At 47.8% G+C, this 16,118-nt stretch overlaps 1 protein-coding gene and 1 long non-coding RNA gene across 3 annotated transcripts in view; one reads left to right on the forward strand and one right to left on the reverse strand.

Moving 5' to 3' along the window:
* Positions 1-16,118, reverse strand: part of LOC137437786 (uncharacterized) — a 113,864-nt gene that overhangs the window by 72,885 nt on the left and 24,861 nt on the right. The window lies entirely within an intron of this gene.
* LOC144888385 (uncharacterized) lies at positions 1,847-9,860 on the forward strand. The gene is made up of 2 exons (XR_013620982.1): positions 1,847-2,026; positions 7,698-9,860. It is a non-coding gene; the product is annotated as an uncharacterized LOC144888385 (long non-coding RNA).

The following is a 16,118-nucleotide window of genomic DNA, read 5'->3' on the forward strand; positions in this document are numbered from 1 at the left end:
TCCGGGGCGGAGCCCGAGGGTCGTGCGACCAGCCAGGGCCGAGGTGAGCGCCCCGATGGGCGTGTCCAAAGCGCCGGGGGCGTGACCGCCGGAGGCGCTATAAAAAGGCGCGCACGGAAGTAAAAGGAGAGGTGGTTGGACAGTTGGTTGGTTGCACAGAGTTGGTTGCACCGTTGGTCAGGGTTGGTTGCACCGTTGGTCAGGGTTGGTTGCACCGTTGGTCAGAGTTGGTTGCACAGAGTTGGTTGCGGTGAGGAGTCGGTGGTCAGAGTGAGGGACCAAGAAAGAGTGGAGGGTTTGGACCAGACGAGTGGGACAAGGCCTGGCAAGGCAAGTGGAGGCGGGAGCAGCAGCGACACCCGGCAGCCGCTTGGGGCCTGGGCGGCGGTTTGGAGCAGGGCCGAAAAGGAACGGCGGCTGCTAAACGCGCCGATCGTGCTGCATGACCCCCCTTGGACTTCCCTCTCCCTCCAGCCATCCACATCCTGCGATTCCTGCAATTCCCCGCGTGAGTCAGTCTTTTGTTTGTTCTGCCCTGGGATAAGTTAAGCCTGTAGATAAGCTAGTATTTGCACTGTGTCACCTGCGTCTTATGTGTTGTAAATAAACTTGATTGCTCCTTTTTGCTTGTGTGTGTAAATAATAAACCCCATTACTCGTCTGTACGTCTTCTCGTTTTAATTCCTTTTCCTCTTACATTGCGTCGCTTTTGTCTTTTCCCTCATTGAGCAGCTAGGGTGCGATACGGCCAAAGTTCTGGGTGAATCGGGTGAGTTTTGTTAGGTCGCGGTTTTACACCACCGCTCGGTCTATAACATCCAAACCGCGATCTATAACAATATATATACACATATATATATACACATATATACATATATATATATACACATATATATATATATACACATATATACATGTCAGGTCTCAGATTTGTTACTGCTTAATGCTCAATTATAAATGCCGGTTGACTGACGTATTACCACGTAAGCTATGTTATAAAATGCTGTTCTATAATGTTATTTCATGAGTTAATAAAATGTATTCGAACCTTAGGTAGGCTGCTTGAATCATAGACATAAATCCTTTGATAAATTGCCAAAAACATTAACTGTTTTGTTTAATGACAGTGACGCCTGAGTTACAATGAGGTTTTTGCTTCGCTTTCATTTAAAATGAGGAAAGGCTCGCTTCAGTCGTGTTGGACAAATTGTATACGTGTGCACTTTCGAGGCTAGATAAGGCCGGTCGTAAAATCCCTATCATGATTCTCAGACGGCGCCTCGAGCCGCGGGCAGGAGAACGCTCACATGCGCGTGATTTTGCGTAACACTAGCAGAATGTTTAGGTTGCAGACATAAAACCTATCGTGAACCATATATATTTTGTATTAATCACAGCGACGCTTGACTCTGTATAAACATGCTCTGAATTACTCATTTTGAACAAACCCATATACTTTATGGGTTTGTCGAAGCCAAGAATGCACCCTCCCTTTAATGAGTTATATTTTCTGCCTCGTCGGAGTTTTGAAATCACATCTGGTCCGAATGATAAGGTGCGTGCTGCACTCCCCCGAATGACAGAGCGGATAACGGTGGGGGCTAGGAATGACGGGGAGGGACTCTCGCCAGTCGCTTTGTTCTCTCGGAGATTTTCTGATAATCGTATTCATATATAAATGAATGAGAATCAATGTGTTTTCAGGAAGGCTTGACTTGGCATGTTCTTGCTGTAGCTTGCTGTAGATGTCTGTCTCCTCCGGATCCGTATAAAGTGTTATTTTAATAAAGGTCTCGTCATTCTCAAGCCTGTTGGTGGAACTCTACTTCGATTAGAAAAGGTGGTTTCTGACATTTGGTGCCGTGACTCGGATTGCAGCAGACAGAGGACAGAGAGAGCGGACCCCGAGCGACAGAAGGAAGGCTGTCCGAACGCCGGGACGCCGGCACGTCGTACCTTCCTTCCTGGAGCGGGTTCAGCCCGTTCCTTTCTGCCTTCTGCTCTGCCTGCTCTCCGAACAGAAATTGTAAGTGGAGGCTCATTTCAGGCCACAGAATGACGTGTCTTTGTTGAAATCACCTGGATATCATTTAAGAGTAACGTTACAATATTTGCGCTGGATAAACATTAAGAGTAAAGCTAAGGATAGATTTAGCGCTGGATATTATTTAAGAGTAACGTTACAATATTTGCGCTGGATATTATTTAAGGGTAACGTAATAATTAACAAGGACGAGGGGGAAAGTGAGGTCGGACAGCCGTAAAGGTTGAGTAGGCCGAGAACTTTCCAGGAAGGAACAGCCCAGAGACAAGATGGGGTATGCCATTGCATGCCAGGGAACGAAGGGCTGTGGCTAAACTTAGACGGCCAAAGGGACATGGCCAGGAAGGGTGAAATGCGTAGGTACCAGGTAGGTTTGACAAGAAGGTAGTGACAACTACGAGGTCAAGCCAGGAAGCTCTAGACTAAGTTCTAGACAAGAGGTCCAGATAAAGCAGGCCAGGATCTGGTGGACAAGAGAAAATAAATAAGCTCACAGGAAATGGGCCAGGTGGCCACAGGGTGAGAAGGACAGGTTAGGTTTTGAAATATTGAAAATTGAAGCAGGAGCTGCATTGTAGGAATTTGAAGCTTCAGAGCCAAAGGAAGCAAGTTCAGGAAGCAAAGTTCAGGACAAAACAATTAAGGAGGTAGTTAAACAAGTAAATCAGCGAGTGATGCCGCTGGACCAGATACCAGACCAAGACCCCCCACCCCCCCAAGACCTGAGCTCAGTCCCAGGGCTCTAGGCAACACCCCAACACCCCGCCCTGCCTTCCCTTTTTTTTTTTCACCTCAACCCACCCCCCGTCCAACCAGTCCCAAACATCCTTTTCCTTGAATGAGAGACGTAACATGAATGAGCAAAGATTGTTTGGGAGTGGCTGGAGAAAGGCATGATTTGAGTCGATCTGAGTTTCGCGCGAAGAATGGGAGACTCACTCGTATATGAATGAGGAATGAATGTATATTGGGATGTTAATTGACGTGTGTGTCTGGCCAATGTGTTTGTCTGTGTGTCATGTGCAAAGCAGAGGGTTTCGGTGTGAAACTTTGTAAGCGATCTGCTCGACTTGGGGGAAATTCAGGCCGGGAATGTCCATTTTAACGTCTATCCGAGAGAACAGGCGAGGTCCTGAACTGAGTCCGGATTTTCATCTGTTTGGGAGTTGTTTGGGAAGCGAATTGATATAAATCGGGTCAGGAAAGCACCCGGAGTGCCCTTGTCGATTTACTGTTGATATGAAGCGGTTTCTTGGAGATGGTTGCAGAATTCGAATCAATATGTGTGTTTTACTTGAATTGAAGAGTTCATTCAATGGCAGATATTGTGTATTGTATGTGTGGGATGTATCGCTGAGGCAGCTCACCTTTGGAATTGGTGTCATATAGTGCATTTTGGGTCAGAGAGGTCAAGCGTCGGAGATCCTGTTAGCTAGGGATGAGTTCTGACAGCTCAATGTTCTGACAGCTCACATGTCAGGTCGCAGATTTGTTATGACAGCTTTTCGCACTTTGTTATGACAGCCGACTGCATGTCCCAACGCGAGGTAAACCCCGCCGCGAACGCGAATAGAGCGGCGTGCAGGGAGTGTTGGGATTCGTGTGGAGGCACGAGGGTGCGCGCCAAGACGGGGGGGCGGCGTGGCGTCATCGCGTTGAGATGGTTGTGCCAGGTCGATCGGCGATCTCTGAATTTAAATCGGATTTTTGTCATGTGTGTTGTGAAATTAAACGTCTATCCGAGAATCCTGGCAATGTTCGTTTAACTAAAGTGTGGTACAAACCTGTGTTTCCGCCGTGCGGCTCCGTGGAAGTTTGGGTAGAGGGATATTGTGCGTTCAGACAGGAGCCGAGCGAGCCGCGGGTCACGGGTGTGCTGTATGAGATTTGCTCAGAGTGCTGGCGATAACTCGCCCACTCTCAGAGGAGGATGTGTGCCCAAATGCATTGTGGGTCATTTCGACTTTGCTGGATGTCGGACGTTCATGTCAGACGAGCCATGTCGGAATAGTGGCCGGCTGCGACATATATGCCAGGCAATGTCACAGGACGAATACGTTACTTATAAGATGGATTTTTATTTAAGATGGATTTATAAGATGGATAGATGGATGGATTTATTCAAGATGGCTAAAATAAACGATTTCAAGACAGAGTAATTAATTTCCGGAGCCAAGTTCCAACAGGAAGTCTTGTTCATACAGTAAGGTACAGTGCGGAGTGGCGGCTGGAAGATGCATCGATGCATTTGTGTTGACCAATTCGAAGTTTGACCTTTTAAAGTTTAGTTGACCTTTGTTCGAGATATGCAAGGGAAAGGTCAGAGGTAATTCACTAACCTTGGAAGAACGACAGGCGGAGTCAGTCTACAGGGTGTTGCTTTAACGACAGGATATATAGGACTTAAATCTGGAGAATATCGGGACATTATATTGTGGGTAAAACCAAAATCATGTACATAATTAGTGGACAGAGAATATCGAGTTTTTTGTTGTTGTGGAAGCGTCAGTCAGGTACAGTACGCTTGGAATTTAATTTAACCGGGTCGAGTACAGTAACGTGTTCGATCGAGCTGTGGGGATTTGAGATGGATTTGAGTCACGTTAAATGGAGGACATTTGTGAGGATGAAGAGATGCAAGTAACGTGGATTAAATTGTGGTATCACGAGTTGGGTGCCAGAGATATTGTGGTTATTATAACTCACTGATTATAGGGGGCGCCGGGCGCACCGAGTACAGATCGGGTTGCATGATGGAGCACGCATGCATGGATTTTGGCTTTGCGAGGCTCCGGATAGAAATTGGCATTTCGATGCTGTGGATTATATTATGCCTGCCCGGAAAGGGGATGTCCTGTGCTGGGGCTGGCGACATGCCTCTGTTATTTGTCTGTCTGTCGGTCTGATTGTAAGTCTTTGGTACTGGGAGGGCTAATTGAGTGCTCAGGCGTCATTGTTCCATGGAGGCAGGAGCTGTGAGTCACAAAATGTAAATGTAACACAGAGAGATGGACAGGACAACAATGGAGTTTATATGGACGGGTTTGGGGCAGTTTCAATCTGACGATTACAGAGTGCTTTGTTCCGTTCACGAAACATGTAAAATTCATGGAGTTGAAGTCGTTTGCAAGAAGGCAGCAGAGTCAGTACTGGGATGCAACTTCGTCCGGGGGTTTTGGTCCAGCCTGCAAGGAGTCCAGGGGCTTGTTTTAGGGCTGGGTCGCCAAAAATGGGATGCTGTGCCCATCTGGATGTAAAATTATCCATCAAGGACGGGGAATAATGTGCAGTGTGATTGGGTAAGAGGTAAAGGCCATAAAACACCAACCCCATGAGGAACGAAATAAATGGAGAGATGTTGGGATCACATGATGGTTGGGATTGAAGAACAACCTACTGGGATTTCAAACCTGTGTTTGGGTCTGGGGCAACTGGGTGATGGGCAACAGTGTATGAGTGAGTAATTATGATCTGTTTAAGTGTAAGAGGCGGTGGAGAAGAAAGGGGTGATGAAAAGTTATTTGTTTTAGTGTGAAGTAGGTTGGTTGCTTATTTGTCACAGTAAGATGAGAGTTGTGTTTTTAAGCTTGGTCTTTGAATGAATTGTTGCTTGGAATGTGTTGATTGGAAAAGTGATTTCTGATCGCTGATCCGATCTGGTTTTGAATTGTTGATTTAATTTTGAATTGATTGGAGGTAATAAGGATTTGTGTTGATTTCCTGATTTGAGTTGATCTGGAAACAAAGACAGATGGGATTAATGTGTATATCAGGAACATTTTGGAAAAGAAATATGGATATATGACATTACTAAAATATAACCAAGCAATTGAGAGTTCTTGGGTTAATGGGATATAAATAAATGCATCTACAAGTTGATGGTTTATAAAAATTTAGTTCTGGATGATACTTAAACGATGAACAATGTTGGCAATATACAAAGAATGTGACTTGTTTTTTGGGGGGGCAAAGTTATGAGTGGTTGTGGGCAAACGAAGATTAATTTAGATTTATCATAGTTAAGTTCGAGGAAGTTGATTTGAAGCCAGAATTTCATTTGGATGCCAGAAAGGAGAAAGGAGATGCTGAAAGCCAGAAAGGAGATGCTGTTGTCTACTCTGAATGACAGGTGGCGGTATCCAGGGCGCTGAGGAGTTTGTTCACGTTGTAAAGTTTGTTTATTTATTTGTTTATTTAGTTTGTTTATTGTAGAGAAGAGTGCTTTTGGGATTCCGGAGCCAGAGTGGATAATTTGAGAGTAGTAGGTGGTCCATGTGAAGCTTGGGAGTGAACTGATTTGGGTTTAATAGGCACAAGCTGGTCTAAACAGGGTGAGGAGGATGGTGTGATTGATGATGTCAAAGGAGGCGTTGAGGTGAGGAGGATGAAAATGTTGAGGTTGCCGGCATCAGAGGAGAGAAAAGGTCGCTGGTGATTTTGAGGAGAACAGTTTCAGTACTGTGGCTGGAGCAGAATCCGGATTGGGATGTTTCATACAGGTTATTGGCAGAGTGGTGATGTTTGAGTTGAGTGGCCACAGCACGTTCCAAAACTTTTGACAGAAAGGGTAGATTGGAGATGGGTCTGAAGTTATTTAGGGTGTCAGGGTTTAGTCCAGGGTTTTTCCAAAATGGGGGTGAAGTTTCACGAGTTTTTGGGGAAATCGGTATGTGAAGCTGGATTAAGTTGGAACTGCTTGATGAGCCATGGAGATGGATTGGGTTTTGTTGTTGGTTGTCTGGGAGTTCGGTTGTTGCATTGCCAAAGGTTTCTGTGTGGTGGACACACTCGTTGGCTGTTGTCTTGTGTGACGTGGGTGGAGATGTATGTGGCTGTGTGTGGCTGCCTGGAGGGGAAGGCGGCTACAGTGGTTGATATTGGTTGTGGGTTGTCCGGGGTGCTTCGATTTGCATAAAGGGTGAAGATTGGGATATTACATTATTTTGAGTAAGTATTGGCATGAGTAATTACAGAAGTAATTATGAGTTATTATGAGTAATTAGTGGTATGAGTATTAGTTATGAGTTCCAGGTGTTGAGCTAGTTATGCTAGTTATCCAGCTAGTTATGAGTAAGTGATTATTTTAGTAAAATTACATGTTTCGCTGTGTTGTGGATCTGGGGACAAGCTAGTTTGATGGGTACCCTGGGGTCTTCGGCGTGTCTATGTGTTTGGCTGTCTGTCACACCGGACTCTTGAATGGGTTTTCATGAGACGAATTTCAGACATAACAGTGAGAATCTATTTTGAGCGAATCACAGTGGGTGAGGAAAACATTGTGTGTGACCAGACACCAGAACTGACCAGAATTGAAATTGGAAGTAGACCAGGTTATTTCTATTATTTGTTTATTCGTGAAAATAAATAAATAATAGGGGGAGGTTAATGGTGGTTTGTTTGTATTAATCGAGGTTAATGGTGGTTTGTGTTTGTGTTAATGGAGGTTAAAGGTGGTTGGTTTGTGGTAATTCTAGTTGAAACTCTAGCTGAAATAATTTCCGTTTAATTTTATAATTTTATTTTTATTGATGTTGGAAACAGGTAATGGGATGCTGAGAGAAGGATTGAATTTAATTTGAATTGGACTGGATTAAATGGGATTGAATTTAAAAAAAATTGAATATTGGATAAAATTGGATCCACTTGAAAAAAGCGGATTAGGAAATTGGAGACCTGTAGACCAGGCGCTCCCAGGAGACTTGTGGACCAGGTGTTCCACCAGAGGAAAAAGACCAGGTGTTCGTGGAGCACTTCACCTGCAAGAACGCCTTGGAACCAAGGTGGAAGGGACCAGTCCAGGTGTTGCTGACTACACCAACGGCAGTCTTTTGCGAGGGCAAGACTTTGTGGATCCACGCCACGCACTGTAAGTTGGCCATACAAGCACCAGACACTACACCACAGCAACCACAGTAAGGATGGGCCTAATCATAGGTACAATACTATTGATAGCGACAGCAGCTAGGGGAAACTCCGATTCCAATAGATGCGAAAACGAAACCCGACACCTCACCGTAACATGGGGACAAAGAGTATCACTACCATGTTTCGAACAGAAAGCCCTGCACACAAATTGGGTGAACATAAATTGGCTAGCACTGTCGGCAGGGCCTGGACGCGTTGGCATGGTACTACAAAAGCAACGAGAGTTCCGGGAAGACGGGCAAGCTAGAATTAAGACCTTGGCCCAACCAGGATACCAATGGGGAACCCCTGATTTTAAGCTACAAACACGCACACGCCTAGGGAAAGACATGACCATGCAGGTCCGGTGCAGCGTCTGGACCCCTGGCGCGGCCAGGGGCGAAACTAAATACACACCATGCATCGAATACATACTCACGCCACACCCCCAGAATAAGGCCCCAAAGAAGGGGGAAAACACATATTGGAAAGTGGCCAGGGAGGTGGCAACAATTCAAAATAGGACACACTGCTGGTCGTGCATGCACTTTCCCCAAGCAGGCACCACAGGAATACACATGATAGTGCTACCTCTGTCCCTCAATGACCTCTGCTCACAACCTATCGATTCCCCATGTTTAGTCACCACGCTGGAAAGAGAAGGGGTTGACAACGGCAAGAGTTGCAATCGACAATTTAATTATCGCCCGTCAATGATTGCCCATGTGGCCGAGAGGCCTGCCCCCGTCTGGGTCAAACCACAGAAAGGGACGGTCTGCCTCCAGGGTTCCGGCCACTTGCGTATGGGAGAATCAGAATGCACCTACACTCTCCCCGGGAAGCTGGGACAAGGGAGCTCGGGGATTACACTACGAATAGTACTGCAAGATAAACACAACCACAACATAACGGCTATAACATTCTCTAGGGGGGTTAGTAGGATTAATGGGGTGGTAAGGGGAACCCAGTGCTTATCCACCCACCTGGTCCCACCCCATGGGACAATGTTTATATGCGGCGACAAGGCTTACCCCTATTTACCAAATAATTGGGGGGGCACATGTTATCTGGGTTCAGTCCTTCCTGACGTTGAGATACTGGATGAGCTAGACCCAAAGTCCTTGGACAGGCGTTATAAGAGGTCAGTCATGAACGAAGATGGAACCACTAAACTACACGGGAGCCTATGGGAAAAGGTGTTTGGTTTCTTCTTCCCAGGAGCGGGCACAGTCATGGATAGTTTCCGGATAGATAAATTGGCTTTGGCCCTAGAAAAGGTGGCAAACGACACCGCTACGGCTCATGACATACTATTGGATACGGTGATTCACATGCGTACAATGGTGATGCAGAATCGGGTGGCTTTGGACATGCTCTTGGCAGAGAAAGGAGGGGTATGCGGAATAATAGAGGGAAAATGTTGCACTTACATACCCGATCCATCTGAAGGAGTGTCAGCCGCAATAGTGAGACTAAGGGAAACTAGCCACGCCCTGACGATCGATCGGATCGCGCGCGAAAATTCTTATACATTTAGCTGGCTCACTGACTGGTTCCAGGGATGGACGGGCACCATAGTGAAGTGGTTATTGACCGCACTGGCTGTGATAATCGGGGTAGTAATTTGGGGGGCACTAATGAAATCTCTAGTCCTCCTCTGTATGAGAAAGTATTTTACAGGATGGAAATTGAAGAAGCCGCCGACAACGACTATGGTTCTGACCACAGAGGCCGTCGACCTGAACGGGTCCTTCAACAAGGCAGACGTGACCGGCGCTCCAGAAAATTGCATTGAATTTTGTAATGACTGTGATACTTGTGTTGATCCCATGTGGGAACTGGCTGCTGCCTGTAACGGTGTCTGTGATGACTGTGATACTTGTGCTATAAACCCCTTGCGTGTACTGGCTAACGCCTCTTATGTATTACAAGCTGACAGCTGCACGCCCCCTTTAAACCCAACTATGGATCTGATTGCGACGCTGGGTCTGGCGGTCGAGGGACCCGACGTGGATATCCTAGACCCGCAAGCCGACCAGGCGCCCAAGGGAGACTTTGACATAAAGGAAGTCCCTCTCTTTTCTCCAAATGTTTTAAGTTCAAATGCTTCAAGTGAATCGGATTTTTACGCTCTGTACCCTGACCAGGAAATTGAGACACAAGATACTGACAATACTTTGTATTCCCCAGAACAGCAACACGTGAGGGACCTCATGGGCATGACCGTTGATTAACTTCGAAGATCTGCAAGGACTGCGTCTGCAAAGGGTGGGGGGAGCCAGTTCCGCAGGGGAAGTGATGCACCCTCTGGCGGAGCAGAACCTCATCTGGACCAGACGTCTTCGTTGTGGATCCGAAACGTTAATGAACTTTCATGTTTTGAGCCCTCAGGCTCCAAGCACGCACCACACGACACGTTCCCCAAATGCACGGGCGAGGCGCTATGGGCGCACGGTATGCCCTTGGGAGATACCCGCATTACACGATGGTCTTTCAATAAAGCCCGATGTGGCACGTTGTCTCTTGAGATACTTTGTCTCGACGAGACAAGAGGAAGGAATGTCAGGTCTCAGATTTGTTACTGCTTAATGCTCAATTATAAATGCCGGTTGACTGACGTATTACCACGTAAGCTATGTTATAAAATGCTGTTCTATAATGTTATTTCATGAGTTAATAAAATGTATTCGAACCTTAGGTAGGCTGCTTGAATCATAGACATAAATCCTTTGATAAATTGCCAAAAACATTAACTGTTTTGTTTAATGACAGTGACGCCTGAGTTACAATGAGGTTTTTGCTTCGCTTTCATTTAAAATGAGGAAAGGCTCGCTTCAGTCGTGTTGGACAAATTGTATACGTGTGCACTTTCGAGGCTAGATAAGGCCGGTCGTAAAATCCCTATCATGATTCTCAGACGGCGCCTCGAGCCGCGGGCAGGAGAACGCTCACATGCGCGTGATTTTGCGTAACACTAGCAGAATGTTTAGGTTGCAGACATAAAACCTATCGTGAACCATATATATTTTGTATTAATCACAGCGACGCTTGACTCTGTATAAACATGCTCTGAATTACTCATTTTGAACAAACCCATATACTTTATGGGTTTGTCGAAGCCAAGAATGCACCCTCCCTTTAATGAGTTATATTTTCTGCCTCGTCGGAGTTTTGAAATCACATCTGGTCCGAATGATAAGGTGCGTGCTGCACTCCCCCGAATGACAGAGCGGATAACGGTGGGGGCTAGGAATGACGGGGAGGGACTCTCGCCAGTCGCTTTGTTCTCTCGGAGATTTTCTGATAATCGTATTCATATATAAATGAATGAGAATCAATGTGTTTTCAGGAAGGCTTGACTTGGCATGTTCTTGCTGTAGCTTGCTGTAGATGTCTGTCTCCTCCGGATCCGTATAAAGTGTTATTTTAATAAAGGTCTCGTCATTCTCAAGCCTGTTGGTGGAACTCTACTTCGATTAGAAAAGGTGGTTTCTGACATACATACACATATATACATACATATATATACACATATATATATACACATATATACATATATATTGTTGCGAATATGGAATTTGGCCTCCATATCCGCTTGTAAATATTCCCCTATTTCCCCAATACTCCCCAACTATCCCCAATCCCCCATTCCCTAGTCCCATTGCCTGTAAATAACACTCTGTAGAACCGACCTTCCCCTTTTTCCCCCATTAAATGTCGTGCCCAGGTCCACCGCATCTCACGTAGACAACTTTCGGACATCTTGCTAGTTATTCTTAGTCTATGTCAGTTAAGGACTCGTTTCCATTAATTCTGACTCTTCGTTGCACCAGAATGTGATTATATGGCACCAGTAGTGAGTTTAGGACCTTTCCCATACCTCCTCCCATCTTCTTCCCCAAACAACAACAACAACAACAACTACAGCTACAACAACAACTACAGCTACAACAACAACTACAACAACGGCGCGCGGGGGGAGTGTGCGTCCTCACACCGGCTCGGTTAGCCGCCATGACCATGCGCTCCACGGGGTTACCACGAAGGGGCTCCCTGTCAGCCCCTCGTCAAGGGTGGAGCCGGTAACCCCCCCGCACGCACCCAATGAGAAGCAACGAGCCGATTCCATCTGGGGCGGAGCTAACGAGCCGAGGGCATGTCACTCCCCGCCGGATATACGCGGCCACGTACCGGACGTGACGTCAGATGCGCCCCGAGCTTGAGAAGACAAGAGAGCCACCTCCGAGCGCTGAGAGACCTCCTGCATCTTTTGGGCCGCGCTATCCTGTCCCTGAGCACAAGGTGCACCTTGTGCTGGCCATCGAATACCCGCTTTCCTTGCCATCAATCCCCGTGTGAGTCAGTTTTTGTCCTGTTTATCTGTCGTCTGTCGGGGCTATTATAAGACCGTAATTAAGTGCCTATCTTACTATGCTGTACCTCTCATCCCTGTAATCTGACCTTCCGCCTTAATATAATCTCCTCCGGAGGTCTTGAGAACCGTATCCCTGGTGTCGTGTCATTTTAATCCCAGCCGTGTGTCTTTTCCTTCATTGATCTAGCGTAGCGCGATTAGTCAACGTTCGGGTATAATCGGGTAACTTGTGCAGACGTGGTCATGCCAAACCGCTCGGTAAATAACATCTAAGCCGCGTCGGTAACAATTGGTGTCGAGGAGTGGAATTCGGACCCGGGACTAAATTTATTAGGCCCAAATTTGTAGTAGAATCGATTCGGAGCGCGTTTCCCGCGCGAAATTATAACGGCGAAATTTGAATTTGTTATACGAAAATAAAAACCCGAATTTTGAAAGTCGCGCTATGGCAGACCAAGACAGCTGGGGTCCGGTAGGGGAGAGTGAGGCAGGGTCGGTCCAGGACCAAATTGAGGGACGTGAGGAGAGCGAAGCAGCGAGGGTAGCAGACGCGCAAAATGGCGCCTCGCTGGTCACCGCGCCCGCGACCGTGGCAGCGGCCCTGGTGGATCCGAACCTTTTTATGTTGCAAATGGGGGCCCTTATGGAGAGGCTAGAAGCAAAAATGGGGGTAATGGGAAACCAAATGGGGGTAATGGGGAACCGGATGGAGGCTCAGAATGAGCAATTGGGGGTAATGGGAAACGAAATGGGGGTAATGAGGGACGAAGCGAGGGGTACCGGTGAGGGGTTAGACAATAATTTTAAGGGTTTAGACAAGAAATTTGGGAAGTTAGACGACAAATTTGAGGGGTTAGACAACGGGATAAAAGAGGTGAAAAAGGGGTTAATGGGGGTAGAAAATAGAATGGCTGCCCAGGAGAATCAGATAGAGGGAGTGAAAAATGGGTTAGAGGGGTTAGAAAACAGTATGGAAGGCAAATTGAGGGACATGAGGGACCAAGCGGAAAGGGAAGTTAACCAAATGGGGCAGCAGATAGAGGGGGTCAGAATGGGGGTAGAAGCCAAACTGGATGCTCACAGGGAGGAAATGGAGCAGATGAGGGTGGCATCTGGGCAGGAGATGCAAGTGATGGGAGAGGAGATCAGAAGAGGAGTGAGTGAGGAGGTCGGAGGAGTGCGCGAGGAGGTGAGGCACTGTAAGGAGCACATGGAGAAGGAGGTGAGAAAGGGGACTATAAAATTGCAAGGGGGCATAGAGGACCTGACGCAGGAGGTGGAGCAGCTGACGGTGGGACAGACGGAGTTAGTGGAGCAGGTTCAAAGGAACACTGCGGTAATAGGAGGGTTAAAAGCGACACAAAATGACCTAAAAAATGACTTGGTAGCGACGAAGAGGGAATGTCAGATGGTACGTGAGGGACTGACAACGAGGCTGGACGAGGTGATAGAGGTAATGGAGACGAAGGACCGGCAGGTGAGGACGCACATGGAAACGGTCAAGGTAGCCTTGGAGGACGAGCTTGAGGAGACGTACCGGGGAATAAAAGAGGTGAAGCAGAAATTAGAAGAAGTGGAAGAAGGGATGAGCGAAATTAAGAAGCGACGGAGAGGGGATAACAAAGAGATAAAAGAGGAGATAAAAGAATTGGTCCAAAGTCTGTGTTTGGATCGTGATGATGTGCTCATTAACCGGATGAGGGATTCGCAGGTGATGGAGGAGAAGCGAAGAGGAAGAGGACCCGGTGTAAGTGGTGACCAATATGGTCGTGCGTATGATGCGCCAGGGGATTTAATAAGCTTGGGGGTCGAGATAGACCCGGGTGTTCGTGAGAGGCCGTTGGTGAAGTGTGCGACAGGTCTGGTGTGCGAAAAAGGAGGTGTGCGAGAAAGTCCGACTCTGGGGTGTGTGAGGAAAAAGTGCGTGCCAAGGAGTGAGGGTGCTGGCGAGAGTGAGTCGGTCGTAGCGCGTGTGCGAGGGAGCACATGGAAGCGTGGTGTGGTGAGTGTTACAGAGGGTGTGATGGGAGAGTGTGCGCAAGAGTGTGCGCGAGAGAGGTGTGTGACGGACAGGTGCATGAGGAAAGAGTGCGCTGTCAAAGGCAAGGAAGAATGCACACCTGTGGTGAGTGTTACAGAGGGTGTAACGGGAGAGTGTGCGTGAGAGAGGTGTGTGACGGACAGGTGCATGGGGAAAGAGTGCGCTGTCAAAGGCAAGGAAGAATGCACACCTGTGGTGAGTGTTACAGAGGGTGTAACGGGAGAGTGTGCGCGAGAGAGGTGTGTGACGGACAGGTGCAGGAGGAAAGAGTGCGCTGTCAAGAGTAAGGGTGAGTGCGCTGTCAAGAATGGAGGTGAGAGTAGTGAGAGTGACAAGGAGAGCGAGTTGGTTGTGACAGGTGAGCGAGGATGTACACCTGGGATGGAAGGATGCACACCTGGAATGGTAGAGCGTGAGTGGGAATGCACGCTGGAATTGGTAGTGAGGCACGTGGTTGGGTGTGCGAATGAGAGCACACCTGTGATTGTCACAGAGGAGGGGGCGCGAAGAGGTGTGTTGGTGAGGTGTGCGACCAACGAATGTGTGCCAAAGTGTTCGGTGGTCAGGTGTGTGACCAAGGCTGTGAGTGGAATGAGGGTACCTGGGTGTGTAAGGAAAGGTATGAGCAAGCAAGGGGTAGCATATGCATGTAAGAATCCAGGTGAAGCATCGACGGTAACCAGGTTAGAGGTTAGGTCGACTTTTAGCCGAAGCGGGCCCTCGGTGCGTGCCGGGCCTCGCTTTGAACGGCCGCGTCCAGGCTCCACTAGGTGGAGCGGGCAGCTGGATAGGAAGGGTCGTCATGGCGACCACGTTTTGTGGAGACGTGCCGGCAGGTCGAGATCGGGACATTGGATGGCTCCACGCCGAGGTGGTGCGTGGGATCTCGGCCCGGGTAAGCCCCCGTCCCTGCCCCGAATGCCGGACGCATCCAGCCGCCGGCACAAAACAACCAGCATTCATTGCTCGGCTTTACGAAGCCGGGCTTTGGACAGGAATTGGCGCACCGAGAGGCATTAGTAAGTAGACGGGTTATGAGGATAGTGTTTTGGCCCCAAAATTAGAGAAAAACAAAATTTGATGATTGGCAAGGGATTGGCAGTAGTGATTGGCAGATGATGGGCAGTGATTGGCAAAATTTTTGATTTATTGAAATTTGATGTGCAAAATTGGTAGTGAGCGATGGGCCCGGTGGGTAAGGGTGGCATCCCTGCCACCCTTCCCATGGTGGGGGCAAAGGAGCAATAGATTATGGGGTGTATGGCAGTGAAAACTAGCCCGGGTGGGTTAGGTTATATTGATAGGGATCTAGCGAAGATGACAGTAGGTAACGCTAAGTTTAGTTAGTGACTGATACCTGTAGTGGGGACGCAGGTAGATTAGTATGGATGATAATGACGAGGGAGCGCAATAGTTTAAAGGGACGACCGGGAAGCGCAAGTTTCAGAAGGGAGTAGTTAGCTGAGATGATGACGTGTGTGTGAGAATTGAACAGGTGTGATTGCACAGGTGTGCAACTGGACAGGTGTGTGGAGCAGTGTGTGAGTAGTGAGTGTTGTGGATCAGCGCGAATGCGCTTGGGGAGAGAAGGGTGCAGGTGGCACCAGGTGTGAGAGCACAGGTGTGCAGGTACAGGTGTGTGGAGAGAGTTGGAGTAAGTGGTACGGAGTGGTGTGCATGGTGCGAAGGTGTGAATGGGGGAAGAGTGGACCCCCATCACGGATACCCGGGGCGGGTAGTGTAAGTGTTAGGTA

Source organism: Myxine glutinosa, chromosome 12 (assembly GCF_964187855.1).
Source record: "Myxine glutinosa chromosome 12, kmMyxGlut1.1, whole genome shotgun sequence".
In the NCBI taxonomy this organism is placed as follows: domain Eukaryota; kingdom Metazoa; phylum Chordata; class Myxini; order Myxiniformes; family Myxinidae; genus Myxine; species Myxine glutinosa.